The sequence below is a fragment of the Amia ocellicauda genome, chromosome 19, assembly GCF_036373705.1.
Source record: "Amia ocellicauda isolate fAmiCal2 chromosome 19, fAmiCal2.hap1, whole genome shotgun sequence".
NCBI classification, from domain to species: Eukaryota; Metazoa; Chordata; class Actinopteri; order Amiiformes; family Amiidae; genus Amia; species Amia ocellicauda.
This window is the reverse complement of record NC_089868.1, coordinates 21823253-21837801: the sequence shown is the minus strand read 5'-3', so window position 1 is coordinate 21837801 and position 14549 is coordinate 21823253. Positions and strand designations below refer to the sequence as shown.

Here is a 14549-nt window from a genome sequence, read left to right as displayed (position 1 = left end):
GGCAGGATGCAGGACTATGTTAAATGCTCAGCTGACACACACAAAAAACCTTGTTAGAAAGAGGAAAAAAAGTTATTTGTTCAACATGCTTGCTAAGGAGGTTTCCCATTGTAAAAGGGGTGCCTCTACACCCTAATTCCTTTCATGATCCTCCCTTAAAACAGACTCCTTTGTCTGCCTGGGATTGGAATCATCCAGCACGGAACAGTAGTCAAAGGCCGGAGAATTACTGTTAACACAGAGGGACAAAAAAGGAAGAGGGGAGAGACAGAGTCGAATCCCTGTGTGAAAGAGGGACAGGAAGCAATAGCAGCTGGAGAGTTTAAAGCTTGTAAAATAAAAGTGGCTTCAGAGCAGTTATTAAATTGGGCAAAAAAAAAAAAAAAAGGGAAAAAAAGGGGGACGTGCAATTTGTTTCAGGGACCAGCACAAGGGCCTATCACCAGAATAGCAGGCCTCTAAGCGGCAAAGTCTTTAATTTACCCCTATGTGACAGCTGCTCAGGCAGTTCCCACAGAACACAGAGACATGGAAAAGAAGAAATTATAGTGTTGCAGCCTCTACTTTTATAACCATGTTACCTATAATCCTTCAGTTCCAGGCTGTCTGACCACTTGACAGACTCAACATTATTTACTACCGCTTTTAGTGAGGATAAAATATGCAACAAGCCTAAGTGGATGTGGACTCATCTTGGGAATACAAAATGGCAGCCGAAACCACAGAGCACAAATTTTCTTTTTTTTTGCCTCCTGTACTATAAATTAGTCCCTTTTTGTTAAAAATTTCCTAAACCATCTGCTTAATGTATCCCAACTATAGGACAAAAAAGAACTGTTCTGGGCATTAGAGGTGGATGGGGATAAACCCCATAAAATGTATTTTTATTTTTGAATTATTAAAAGATACATCATAAATTAAAATGTTCTGCAGGGAAATATTTGCAAATACACTTTCCTTCCTCACCATCAAGCATTATAATGTCAGCAAATACCTCTGCTTTGATTTGATTTTGAAATGGTTGATGGTTACCATTCCAAAATGGTAGATGAATATATAAGTGTAAAGACTGATTTGCGTGATGCAGAAGAATTAGTGCTCTGGGAAAAGCAGGTGGAAATTAACTCATGTGCCAGACATGTCTCGCCTCCGCAAAGACCCTCTCGTGTGTTCTCACCTGGTCCGCATTGCATGCCATACGAACACGCAAGTCACGGGCGCAGATGCACGCTAATGAGCAGCCTGCGATGTTTGAGTCTCCCCCGAGTAGGAAGGGATTGCGAACTGGGTCAGGTGAAATAGCTTACCTTCATCATTTCTAAATTTTATGGCACAACTGCTTAATCTTGTGGCTCAGCCTGAGGCCTGTTCCCTCTTCCGCTCCATAAAGCTTCGACACGGGCAGCTGTAGCCTTCTGGTCGCATTCGGGCTTTTTTCTTTCATATAACCTATTAAATGCAAAGAAAAAGAAAGACTCAGATTCTGGATAATGTGTGAAGCAGTCTTGCTTTGTAAAGACAAAAGGTAAGATAAAAGTCATAGCTTCATAAAATAAGTTTAACAAGTAGATCAACTGATTTTTTTTTTTTTTAACATCAGTGGTTCAGGAATGAAACTTAATTTGCCAACATATGGAGAAAGGCGGAAGAGACGTATCAATTCTGCCCGTCTTCAAAAGATGTTTGTAATATGCTGTACAAATGTAAAATATTATCTTGACCCACATTTCAAATTAATGAAATGAAAAGGATTACACCATAGAAAATTACGTTATGCAAATCCCCCCCTTCAAAAAAAAGGGAAAGAAAAATCTAATTTCACAATTTGGCGTACAGTGCTATAGCCTTGGCAAGTGTGTTTTTTGTCACATGGCAGGGGACTTCCCTCAAGATATGGTAATATTTTAATTTCAGCGTTAGCAGGTAATTATAGATTACAACTTGACAAATACGGGAAAGCTAATCCGACTTCAAGTCCGATTTTAAAGTTAAGTGTTACGACGACGTACGCAGGCACAGCAACATCAGCAGCTCAGCCCTTATATATATATATATATATCGCTGTGTGCGGAAAGGTATCTTTAAAAACCGGAGAATGAATCTGGTGTGGCCATTTGTATTCGTGAAATTGCAAACAGCTGTATTTCCATTCAAATCAGATCTTTTCTAGGTACAGCTGCACAGATAAAGGAATAGGGTTAAGCAAACACTGCACAATGAACAGTAATCCCAAAGCTTCCTGCCATTCAATTTAGAAAGTCATGAATAAGGGTAACTATGTGCAACTGCTCACAGGTTGTCCTTTTTATCACTCTCAATAGACCATTCCATATTTAATCTACATTCTCGGCACAAAAAAAAACAAAATAGACGCCGTGACAGTGAGCCTTTGTTTCCCCGTCTCTCTCTCCCTCTCGCTCTCTCTCGGTTAGTTATGAGGCATGTCTCGACAGCCGCTCAGACTGAGGAGGCATGGGGAGGAGGAGGGGTCTCGCAGTCATTTTTCAACTTCTCCCATTTCTGCAGTTTTCTGTCAACTCAGCAGTACCAGAGGGGCTTAGAAAGGGGAGCAGCGAAAACTCCTACCACAGGGACGATGGCCAGAGTCACTGCAATCCTTGCTGGACTGATTTAGAGTATCGATTCTCATATTAAAAACGAACCCAGAACAATCAAACAAAAAGAAAGAATGAAGTTCCAGATCTATAACAATATAAATATAATAAAGCAATCCACTTACAGCATCCAAACATCCCACACAAACATTTCTATGAAGTAAATATTTTTAAGGATTAGCAGTTTCAAAATAATAATTTCTTATATTTGAAATGGTTGGCCAAATTTGACATTTCATTTGTGGTTTTATTTTATTCACGCTTATTTACAGATCTATTCCTGACACCAAATTTAATTGGAAAGAATAATTAATAAATGGAAATTTCTGCATCTTTTTAATGCCACATTAGTTTTAGATTTTAGATTAATAAAGGAAGCTGTGAATCTTAAATCAGAGTCCCTTCAAGCTTATTTGACTACTACTTCACAGTTCTGACCAAAATCTCACATGTCTAGTACCAACTTCTCAGGAACATTTGGAAAATATCCATGTACTCTAACGCAGATTGGATTTTCTGGAGAATTTCAACTAGGTTGTCTAGTTCACCGCTCCAGAATGGGCTTGAAATCCAAGAATGACAAGAATATTTAGAATTAAAGAAAAAAGTTTGGTCTAGCACTTCAGCTGTCAGATCAGTAAACTAATTTATGAACATTACATTTTCATGCATGCTTCCGTTAAGCCTAAGAACCTCATTAATATGTTTTTCGGTGTCTAATTTACACTGGCACTGAAACTCTCTTAAGCCCTGATCACATTGCCCTGGCATTTTGCGAGAGCTGTGCTCAAACTGTGATCTGTTAATTAATCAACGAGACAGACGAAGAAAGTGTCCCGCTATGAAGGAACATGTTACCCTGACGGACTGAGACCGTGGGGGGATGGGTGAAAGCTATCCCACTACTTCACATACACAAAAGCAGAAGACAATGTCTTATTTAGCCCAGGCTGATGCATTTCTCGACACTCAATGAACTAGACAGGTTATTGTCTGTTATAATATAATGACTCCCTTTCAAAAGAAGCTGCCAAGATGAATCAACACTCCTTTTTACAGCGATTCTTACGTAAGGCTTTGCTATGAAGACCCTAATTATTTGTAACAAAGACATTCTACTTGCTTTGATAAGATTCTTATGAATAATTCCGAAACTAAATAAAAAGGCGGGCTTAACTTGAAAAATGAGTTTCCTTTTGGTGATGCTTGAAGCTTGTGACAGCTTTTTATTTTCAACTCATGGCACTATACAATGTCAAATTAATATGAACCAACTAACCAGGTCAAGCACTATAACTATTTACATAACCAGTGGTATCTCTGTGTATACAACACCTATTACACCATGGAGAAATCAAGTGAAGCCCATGCATTTAGGGCACTTTTAATAATACATTCCTCCGAGTCATTTCCAAAGGTATAAAAAGCTATTAAACAACATTATTGACCCAATTCTCACAATCAGCTCAATTCAAGGCTTTTAGCTTTACTTCACTGCACCTTATCTACGCCACAAAAAATTCCACAATATTGGGCAATAAAAAAAAGAAAAGGTCAGGAGGTTGTAATTGTTTTTGATGGCAAAAATTAAGTTACACACTCTGAAACTATGTGCAACTCCAGCAGGAAGTGTGGATTTGAGTTTATTTTTGAATTTGCCAGAAAGAATGCGTGTCATTTCCTGGTTTCCCTGCTTCCATATGAACCCAAGATGCCGCGCTAGGAGTGCAATTTCCAGATAATAATCTTCACAAAGGAGAATTTGCACTCCGATTCCAGGAATATAATTTGAGGTAATTGTATGTATTTTTTAATTGTTCTTAGAACTTCCTGTACGTGTCTACTTTGTGTTACCTCACTGAAGATTGATTATCAGTAGAACTTGGTAAGAATTAATAGAGGGGGAGAAATGTGCCTTTAGTGATTCCATCAGTTTGTTATAACAGCTTAGAAAGCGCCATTACTTAGGAATTGTTAACTGATGTATGGGTTGTATTTGTTCCTTTTGAGTTGGCATTTTATATAATTAAGTAAGGTAAGTAAGCACAAGGACAGGTAACTATAAAAGATGCAATCCGTCTGCAGAGAAAAGGTAGCATCCCTTTCACAGAGAAAATAAAGGTTATAGTACCCACTTTTTGTGGAAATGCCGGAGAACAGAGTCATGCTTGTTCTGGTTCTTTTCAATATCTCGCACATAATCCTACACTGACATGTTATTCGAATATAATGATACAACATACCTATATTATGTCAACTGAATATGTACATGCTATTACTGCCTGACTAATGTGATGATAAAAAAAAATGATTATAGAGAAATAAACAATGACCAAAACCTTCCCTGTTTTTCACAGCTTTATTGCTTAGAATGACAGAAGAGTGTAGATGAAAATGTTATGACTTGCATATCAGCATTTAGTTAATATTCTGTAGGTTTGGGTTTAAGAAACTATATTAAGTGGAATAACGTAAAGCAAAATTAAGCATATATAGCTTATTAACTTATACACACTAAAGAGAAGGCAAAACTGATGCAAGAAACACTGTCTCTGAATGGCAAAAAATGATTCAGGTCTTTATAATAAAGTATGTTAACATGGCACAAATATAAGAAGTTGGAATATATGTTAAGAATGTTCTATTTACATGCACAGGAATTCTTGATATTCCTCATATACATGGCGAGGGGAAAATTCCCTTTATGCTATTAAGTATGTCCAGTTCACCTCCCACTGCAAACCTCAGAGCAGGGAATGTTACATTTCACAATTTTGTAGATATATTTAGTGTTCTTGTAGGCTAATATTTAATAATAGCCTTTTTTATCTTCTGTGTATTCTTTCACACATGGAATGTAATATTGTGAGACTGTATTGGTATATAGCGGCTTTGTAATTTCTAATTATCTTCAAATTCTTAACAGAACCAAAGTTTCATCATCCAACCAAAAATAGCTGTTCTTCTCTGAACCTGACCTCATGTCTGACATCACAGTGTCTCTTTACACGCATGCGTATTTGCGATGTAGTTTACACGCCTCAGAATTCCTTAGTATTCTGAATAGTAGTGGCATATCCCAGCCTCAATATTCAGGGCTGGAATATTGTGTTTCATATTCCCAATAAGCGGTTTACATTGAGGGGTATTTATTCTGAATATTCACTATTCCGAATACTAGTGGAGTATCAGAGGCCATGTAAACGCAGTGATAAACTACTGTTATACATGTCAGTTGTCAGTGCCAACAAATGTCAAGTCCTGTATCATAATTGAGATATGACCTTTTGAAAGTATACTGTTTTGCTTTGTAAACAGATTAAATCTAAATCTATAACATTATACTTCATTAAAACATAAACAAATGACTTGTGGAAAAATATAATAAATATACAATAAAAATAATACTTTTCTGGGATTGAATACACCGATATTTTACATAAATACCAATAGCTTTAGAGTATAAAGTAAGCTACACGGTTAAGGTGAAACGTTAATCCCTGTAGGACGCACCTGCATGGCTGAAGTCACTGAGTCGGTGTGGTGTGTTAGCCTGTAGACTAAGGTCAAGCACTCGTTCAAGAAGACAGTCTCTCAGGGTTAAAAGCACTGCCCTCCAGCGAGTCAATAGGAAAGCATCCATTAATTTACATTTGTCCAACGTAGTGGGTGTGGAGGGGTTTTGTTTAAAGCATTTATTTTTCCTAGTCTATCCCAGGCATGTCTGTATGATATTTGTGCCCCCCAAAAAAAAAGGTTTACCAGAGATGCTTTTGCAATCGGTTTATCTATCAGAATTAAATCATCAGAGGTGAAATTTAGTAGCTGATAGAAAACCTCCCATTTTCCCTAGCCCTGGCATGTGACTGTGCACAAATAACGATGTGTCGCTATATGTGTTGTTCACATTGTTATTTCCCATGAACTATTAATACGTGGGAAATGGTACTGTCTATTATTTTCAGGAGATAACATTCAAATAGTAATATAAATATCCTTATTTAAATTTAGAATTGAAAAACAAAGCCCACTAAACTGCTTGCACTGTTAAGGGCTAAATTGTTCATATGCTGGGTGTTTTTTACGCCTGACATACTGTTAATTCAGAGAATAATGTCACCCTTAAAGGTTTTTGCACCCCCACCCTACTTCTTCATAGCTATATGCAATATGTCTCAGGCAAGATGGGGCAACATCTAATTCTGGCATTGCAGAAATATACTGTATTTTATGATAAGCACTACAGGAAATACTAATGTTTAAATATTACACTCAATTAAAAAACAATTCATGTATCTAAATATATTCAGTAAATATGGTTTTGTTCCATTTTATGTCAATCATATATACGTTACACATATTTTTCCCCAACAAAGTAAATCACTGAACTTGTTACAATGGAAACTGACCTGCTGTCTGACTCCTGAGTAAATTATAGTACCATCTACATTACTTGCAATTTCCTGTATGATTTATTATTGGCTTCAGCTGCTAGCCTCTGATCAATATATACAGGACAGGGTGAAGATTGCTGACTTTTATTGTCCAAACATTACCTGATTAGAGTTTTGTGGAGCATAATTAATTTACATTTGCACCATGACTATGCTCAAGTATGCAGGATAACATTCAATTCCAAAGGTCTGATGTTTTTAGGATGGAAAATGCAGTGAATAAACACTACACTATGACATAACCTGGACTTTGTATATCCTGTATAAATTGCACTAGTGAAAATGTCTTTCATAGTTTTTGTGTTGTCGTTACTGTATGTTCAGGGAAGTATTTTGTCAATTGCTGTAGAACCTGAGATCTTTAACCATGTTTTCAACAGGTAATGATGCATTATTCTGAAGTCTGCTGTGGTTGGCACAGAATAGACAATAGTAAACAACAAAACTTGTGTTTCTGAAATGGCAAAAGCACTCATTTTGATTTGGTCCAGCCCTAGGTCACATTAGCAACTAGTCAAAGATAAAATAAATCAGTTAAGAGTTAAAATGTATTAAGTGCCCTCTTTAGAAGGCTATAACTTGCCCCATTCAACTACACTAAAGTGTGCAGAAGAACAACTATAGGCACATCTGTCAAATCACAGATAATGATGTTTGAATAACAGTTGTGAGTGACGTCAACCAGAGAGCAACCTGGAGGACCTTTCTTGCATCAATACATCATCTTACAATGACTGACTCAGACATCTCTCGGAGTTTAAAAATCACCAGGATGTGAATGATGAAAACAACAACTATAGGCTTGTTACTGAAGCAGCTGAAGTAAAGTGGTGAGGTTAGCAGCAGTATACTGTATTTATCAGAATCCTGCCATTTTATCTTTCACATATCTTTGGTATATCAGTGGAAACAACAAACACTGAGCTCTGTGTGAAGGATGAATTCACATCCTTTCTGAAGAGTATGCCAGTTCAATAACAGCAATCCTTACATTAAGAGATCTAAAACACATATAGACTATATATAATGCAAGGTCTTCACAATCAGTGCAATACGATTGAAAGAAAAGTTAACAAAAGGAATTGAACATCACTGGCATTATTTACACCTTGAACTGTAAACTTTATGCATTAATAATCATCATACACTACTAGACACAATGTTAATGTAGACAACATTTTCAAAGCATTATTTGTATTTCAGAATTACACAAACATAGGATCACATATTGACACATATTTCTAAATGACGAGGGAACAGGAAACAGGAATTTACTGAAATATAAAAGATATCAGTTTTTGTATTATCTAGAAGTCCCAATTTGAGCTTTTAGGGGCACAAAGTGTGTGTCAAGCTTTTTAATCATCTAGCCCCTGGCCTTTTGAGGAGCAGCCCTGAAAAAATAATATGATGAATTTATAAATCTTATTAGGATTTTCTATTAAATCTGTTTTGATGATCATGTTTACTTCCACTTCCACTTCAAATAGTCCACCCAGTCACTGCTCTGCCTCGATAGCACCCCTGTAATGAACCAACATTATATTCTGCCTCCGATTTCTGCCATCTCTGTGCCGCGCTGCATCTTTTTTTTTCATTCCTACAAAGAGCTAATCTGAGACAAACACTCATCCTGCCTCTGACATGCTGTCAAATTTAAATGGGATAATTTTTTTAATCACTTAAACTCCAACTGAATTAGAATTCCCATCCCGACCCGAGATGACAGGGCATTAATCCCCGGCATCCCTCTGTCAATACACTTAGTCTAGTTTAGTCGCCCTCTACTAAATCATTGCCTTTCGCTGTCTGGTAGGCTTGCTAAATCTGCCCCGTTCGAATGAGCCTTGATGATGTTTTGGTTTTCCCATCCAGCGATTAAATCTGTTATTACTACAAGCCAGTAGGAAGGATATACTTCAGATAGTGCTATTCAGTAATGAGAGAGGAAGATAAAATGACAGCGCTTTTCACCACAGACTGGGCCTTATCTGTGTAGATCCCAGCAGACAGAAGGGACCCCGAGCATGTCTGGGCCTTTGATTTTTAAATGCATCTCTTTGCAGAATTCAATAGCCCTATGCTCCATTATTGATTGTCAGAAGGGCTCACTTTGTCTTTCCTGGACACAGAGTGCTAAAATTAATTGTTTGTAACAGAGCCGAGATGAGAAAAGACATTAGTAGACTTGCTGGTAATCCTGTCTGTGGTAAATTTCATTGACTTAAACCATCTGATTTACAAATGGCCGGGGTAAAATTACTCTGGTGAAATGATTGCAGTGCTAAAACTTAAATGCGCCAATTACAAAATGTACGCCTAAGTAACCATTAATCACATTTCAACCCTTTGCAAGTCAAATATTAGGCAAATAAATTCTGAATACCTTCCATCTAATCATCTACAACATACAAATGGATTTAATAATTTCATAGTAATTAAATAATGCAACAGACTCACATTCCATAACAAATTAAATGTAACACACCCAGACAAAAATAATTCAATTTTCTCCTACATACCTATATGTCAGTCTGTAGCAGTTCAATCCAGATGGTAGGAAAATGTATGCAAATTACCTAATTAACCTTAAATCGCTTAACTAATAGGCACACTGAAGGTTTAGGCCACAAACGTCTTACATCTCGATGTTTAAATAAGGCACATAACTAGCATCAGACAGCAATCAGTCGTGCGTGAGCTGAGCTGCAGTCTCGCCATTAGATTCAATCTTTCAGTTGTTTTAAGCTTTAATTTCTCATTTATATCGTTCTAAAGGAAACACCTCATGTCTGATATTATCTGATAGGACTTTAAGATCAAATAATGTTCAATCGACAGCATAGTTACGTGAAAATCCCTAAATGGCTCCCTGAGAATTAAACAGACTTTAGGTGTGAAAGCCGCACATTAATGTTGCCAGTTGAGGGGCTGCACCTGGAGCAGGGAGGAGCATAAGGGGGCAAAGGTCGTCCCTAGCAGAGGCATTGACTAAACAAGACTTTACACTCTCTGAAAAGTCCAGACAACCCCTGCGGCGTCATCTCACAACATGTGCTTTCTTCTATTCTAGACACAGTAATCCATAAATACACTCAAATCACCAGCAGCTCAATTATCCTGCAGTTTTCCATTTTCTACCCTTACATAAAGATTTGGAAACAATTAACCTCTTCACTGCCACGGCATTTATCAAAAAAAGAAAGACGGAGCCATAGTTAAACATGTCCCAACTAATTTTACACCTCAGCATAGAAATTTTACGGAGATTATATTACCGTGTCTAGTTCCAAAATGTTGCATGTATGTCCAAATTTCCATTTTGTTTACGGTGGAAACTTTTTTTTATTAATGCTTTTATTTGTATATATTTTTATTTTGAATAGATTTGCCGTTTTTTCTTTATTAGCAGTATAGATAGGTTTTCAAAGCACTATAGATTCTAAGATTTACAATTACCCACTTATGACTAATAAATCAATGGAGCATTTTCTGCATATTTACATTAACCTTAAATCTGTATCCAGGTGGTATAAAATACACATTTCTGTATTTAAGATTACAAAAGATATCAATCAGACCTTGTTCAATCAAACATAAAAACATCCCTACTACAACCACACAGGAAACCATAATCTGAGGAAATACTATTACTTTTTTCAGTGATACTAAAAAAATACTAACTATGTTTATCCCTGCAATTCATTCTCTTAAATTAATTAATTTTTTGGCATTCCAGTGTAGAATAACATACATATCAAAGAAAATAATCGGTTACCAGTGAACAGAGAAAGCTTATCTTTAAATAAAATTTACAACATATTTAGGATGACTTTAAATCTCCAAACACAATATCACTATCCTCTATTAAAAGACATTCCTTTAGATTGAAAAAATGCAAAACCATTTATTTTGTATTAGTATACACTGGAAAATCCAAATTCTAAATATAAGTATAAGCATTGCAACTGTACTATAAATACTCACACAAGGTATATCAGAGCATTGATTTATAACTCGCTGCAGTTAAAGTGTTACAATCTGTACCTTTGTCTGTGTGAAATGTGCTGGCGCTGGCAGTGATCAAGCTGCTTGCACCTTTCTCCTGTGCCGTTTGCCCCTTTGACTATTCAGCTTTTTTTTTCCCTTAGTCTCAATCAACGGTCCCTTCTGGAAAGCACTTGTGGGCCTCCTATTCAGCTTCAGGTAGAGTGCTTCGAAGTATAAGAGAGGGAAGGAGAGAAAAAAAAGGCTGTGTCTTAGATTGTGCGGTTAGCATTTGAAAACATCATGGCAGACCAAGGAAGAGAAATCTGGTGTATTGCCTTTACACCTTTCGTTTTCAAACCAAGATACATGTTAAGAAAAAGAAAACGCTGTTTTGTGCTCTTAAAGAACAGATATTGTATAACCACTTATACTAGGTCTCATTTTTTTAAACTTTTGCTATGATTAACTTAACCATGTCACACCAAATAGCCTTCACCAAATAACAACATTACACCCTCCAATGTCGGATATCATACATTTAAAATAGTAACATCATGATATGCATTTACAGTGCTTTTCTATTTTTAAGAAAATGACAAAAACCTTTTCTTGCAATTGCATTGGACCCACAATGTGTTTAAATATGCACATGAACTTCGTAAAATACTCTAGTGTTTTTGTTTTTCCTGTAACGCATCAAAGGTTATTTAGAAAGGTCAAATTGGAACCTGTATGGTAACAGTCTACATCCTAAGAAAAAAGAAAAAAACGTAGCCTAAGTATCATCTGGTTTTGATCAACACACAATCAGATACATTTCTTATGGTTTCTCTGAGCATTGCTCTGCTAGAATATAAACGCGTTGTCCAAAAGCAGTCAGTTTCCAAATAAAGCATGTCAGCACTGAGAAAATGTTTAAATATTTCCCCATTTTTCATTTCACAGCGTTGCAATCGGCACAAAGACGAGATTGATGCATGGGGGGGACTTACAAAGGCTCTACTGATTTCTGCCCCAGCCCTTCCTCTACACATGGTAAATTAGAATTGAAAATCCTCTGAAGATTTCATTTGCCGGAATTTTTAAGCAGGCCAGGAAGAAAGATGTTATTGAAAGGAAAAGTCTCATCTAAATAAGAAAAGGGCACGTGGCCATCTGGTTGTCCTTCATCGTGTACAACTTTGCATGAGAGTCGATATTTTAAGTACAGATATCACATTTGCACCAAGACGCCTTGTAAAGACCAGCATTCATTTTCACATTCAAGTTGCGAGGCCCTCTGCAGAGGCAGGAGAAAAAGAATTCTCACTGCACAAAGATGTTTTATAGTCATTAACACTTGTTGTGTATATATATTTAATACGCTTTATAAATAAATCGGATTCACCCCCAGTGAAAAAATGTTTCAGTGGTTGCATCTGGAGTGGAGTGGAGTGCAGATCCTCATATTTTGATGTCCACAGGGACAGATCTCACAGACCGAAAAGAAGGAAAATCAATTTTACAATGTGATAGGAGAGGACTGCTGCGATATTATGCCAGATGTCGAATACAATCTAACCGTCTCGGTCAATAAAAAATCCCAAACTGTATGGTAAATGGGTTGCACGTTTGCTCCAAGTCCTACAACTTTTGGCCGCATAGTGTGTGGAAAACGTATAGTTTAATCCTACCACACCCATATCAAACTGATATTCTGCAGAAGGCCAGCAGAGTATCTGGCACTGAAAAAGGGGACACTGCTGTCTTAAATATTTCCGCAGTATGTGAAAGACTTCCATCCCTGATCCATACATAGCAGCGGAACAGGCCTGGCGTGCATTGCGTGCTGGCTCCTTGATTGTAGAGAGAGAGAGAGAGAGAGAGAGAGAGAGAGAGAGGAAAAAAAAACTGGCTGCAGTCCAGACAGACTCGAGCTCTGTTGATCATTATGTCTAGCCTTCAGGTGTCTCAGCTCGCAGTGGGCGGCGGTTGGGGGAGGTGTACATAACAGAACAGCCAGACAAAGAAGGAATAGACCCAGCATTACCAAAAAAAAAAAAAAAAGAAAAAAAAAGATACAGATATAAAATTTTAATCATGAGATCCTCCACTGAAGTGACTTTCTGTGTTCTTCGGCTGTATGCGGAGCACCAACAGGGAATGGGCTCCACATTTCCCTAAGTCATAATTAAACACATCTGGAGCTTCTCAAACATCAAACACCCTGCCTCTTAATTCAGATTAAATTAAAAATCTGAAGCATAAGCAAATACACTGGAAACATCTAGGTTTTTTTTTTAATATATAGTGTCCATAAAATATAGTGTGCAATTAGCATCACACATTTACAGATGGGTCTTAGTTAAAATATAAATATACAGTTAAAAGAAAAATGATACTGACTTTAATCTTAAATGAGGACCATGTGGGTGTAGCAAAGTTTAAAATGCACAACAGGAATGTGATTATAATCTGTTTTTTTATTATTAGCTTTTAATACAATCAATGCCTATATACATGTACATTCTTTATGCAAAAGTGGCCTTATCCATATACTCCCATAATCTATACATTTACTTATATACACATAAACACATGCAAAATCTACGTAAAATAGCTTCTATTACCGTTTCCAGACAAGGCAGACAAGATCCACCGTGCATTTGCTTAGCAATTGCAGAGCTATTTGCCCTGAAGTGCCCCTGCCTCCTTGTGCAGCTAATTATAATAACTCAACCGTGTCCACCGGCTGGCCAGTTCAGCACCCCGGCGAGAGGGGTCAGCGAGTTTATCCTCGGTTTTAATGGGTATACGAGCAAGACTACCAATACTAATCCCACCAAGCAGTGTCTGCTACAAAAATAAAATATATCTGCTCATGTCAGTCTGAACAAAGACTCACATCGCATGCATGGGGTGGGGGGGGGGAAGACGCACTGATTATTACACTGCCTGCATGCTTTTACATGCACAGCAGCTTTTATGTCCTTAACCAGCTCTGTCCTGATGCTCAATTGCACGCTGTTTCCTCTCTCGCACCAGACAGATCGCAGAAAAGTGCCTGCAAGTACAGGGATACAATGCATACTTACAATCGCAGTCTCTCCACGGTCTCCTCGTCGGCGCAACAAGGCGGTTAAAGTCCACTGTCAGACAAGACAAAGTAACACGGAGCGGCGCGTCCTCCGCAACTGTAACTCTTGAAAGGCGGCCGCTTCTGCGCAAGACACGCCACGGCCGCGGCGGGCGCTGCTCTGCGGCTCTGCGATTGAAGTCAGCCGGTCCAGGCCAGCGGCGCCGGGGCACACGGGCTCATGTGACCCAGCCGGCGTCACGCCATTGGTCGGTGTCAGGGTTTGATCGGGCTGCTCCGCTGCCTATTGGCCAAGGAGGGCCGTGGAGAAGTGCGCTGCCTCCCCTGACTGATCTGGTGTGCAAGAATGTGGGAGTGATTGGAGATCTGCACTCACTCACTCACACACACACACACACACACACACACGACAGA

At 37.9% G+C, this 14549-nt stretch overlaps 1 long non-coding RNA gene across 1 annotated transcript in view; it reads right to left on the bottom strand.

Moving 5' to 3' along the window:
* LOC136714618 (uncharacterized) overlaps positions 1-14307 on the bottom strand; it is a 31949-nt gene extending 17642 nt beyond the window's left edge. The window contains exons 1-3 of the long non-coding RNA XR_010805037.1: positions 14134-14307; positions 11117-11283; positions 1308-1449 (exon numbers count right to left, since the gene is read on the bottom strand). This is a non-coding gene — a long non-coding RNA (uncharacterized LOC136714618). The remainder of the gene's footprint in view (positions 1-1307; positions 1450-11116; positions 11284-14133) is intronic.
* Between the last annotated feature and the right edge of the window lie 242 nt (positions 14308-14549).